Below are 1,493 nucleotides of genomic sequence, written 5' to 3' on the forward strand. Positions count from 1 at the left end.
TATATATATATATATATATATATATACACATGTTGCCAATGGGGGAAAGGAACTACAGAGTGTGAGTGAAATCCATATATCCACATTTATCTGAATAGGATAATAAAGAGAGATGAATATTTAAAATTGAGAAGTAGTGTGGCTGGGCACAGTGGTGCACTCCTATAGTCATAGCTGCTTGCTGCTTGGGAGGCAGGAGGAGTGCTTGAGCCCAGGGGTTTGAGTCCAGCCTGGGTAATATAACAAGACCCTGTCTCTAAAAAAGGAAAAAAAGCAGTGGTAGGATTTACAATGAGAAGATAGTTACTCCTACCCTACCCTTTCACATCTCTAGGCCCACTCCCAATTGGCAACCACTTTTAGTTAACTCTAAACACTAAAGTTATGGATGTGAACACCCCCAAAAATAAATAAATAACTGAAGGTTATTTTTTGCCAATTGGGAGTGGGCCTGGAGGTATGAAAGGGTAGGGCAGGAGTAACTGTCTTCTCATTGTAAATCCTTCTGCAACCATGGGCTGGAATTTCTTGAATTAAAAGACCAAACAAACCAAAGTTTTCATGGCTGTTCATTGCCTGTTAAATAAAATCCACACATCTCAGAACCATCTTCTGTAACCTTGTTACTCAAAGTGTGGTCCCTTATTACTTGAAGTGTGGACCGGCAGCATGGCCATCACCTGAGAGCTTATTAGAAATGCAGGATCTTGGCCAGGTGCAGTGGCTCACACCTGTAATCCCAGCACTTTGGGAGTCTGAGGCAGGTGGATCATTTGAGGTCAGAAGTTCAAGACCAGCCTGGCCAACATGGTGAAACCCTGTCTCTACTAAAAATACAAAAAAATTAGTCAGGCACGGTTGCATGCCTGTAATCCCAGCTACCTGGAAGGCAGAGGCAGGAGAATCGCTTGAATCCAGGGAGGCAGAGGTTGCAGTGAGCCGAGATTACGCCACTGCACTCCAGCCTGAGTGACAGAGCCAGACTCTGTCTCAAAAAAAAAAAAAAAAAAAAAAAAAAAAAAAAAAAAAAAAAAAAGAAAGAAAAAAGAAAAAAATGCAGGATCTCAGGCCAAATTTACAAAATTCAGCATCTTCATTTTAACAAGATCTGCAGATAATGCATATGCATTCAAGCTTGAGGAGCATCTTGCTTGTAAGCCCAATGTGGACCTCTTCAGCTTCGTTATTGGTTGCCCCTTTCTACTCCGTTAGTCTGAATTCTAGCCCCTGTGGTGTGTGTGTGTCTAGCTAAAATCCAGCCGCCGCCGTTTTAGAGCCAGTTCCTCTACTCCAGGAAGACTTCCAAGACCTCTGCAGCTCTCGGTTACCACTGTTCCTTAAACTCCCACATCTCTGACCGACTGAAGCTGCTTAGGCTTCATTCTGCAAACGTGTATTGGGCGCCTGCTGTGTGCCTGGCTGGATTCAGTGCCAGGATGGGGTGAAGGCGCTGAGGTCTCCGAGTGCTCTTTCAGGTTCAAATCCAGAAACGA

The sequence above is a fragment of the Cebus imitator genome, unplaced genomic scaffold (genome assembly GCF_001604975.1).
Source record: "Cebus imitator isolate Cc_AM_T3 unplaced genomic scaffold, Cebus_imitator-1.0 Scaffold129, whole genome shotgun sequence".
Lineage (NCBI taxonomy): Eukaryota > Metazoa > Chordata > Mammalia > Primates > Cebidae > Cebus > Cebus imitator.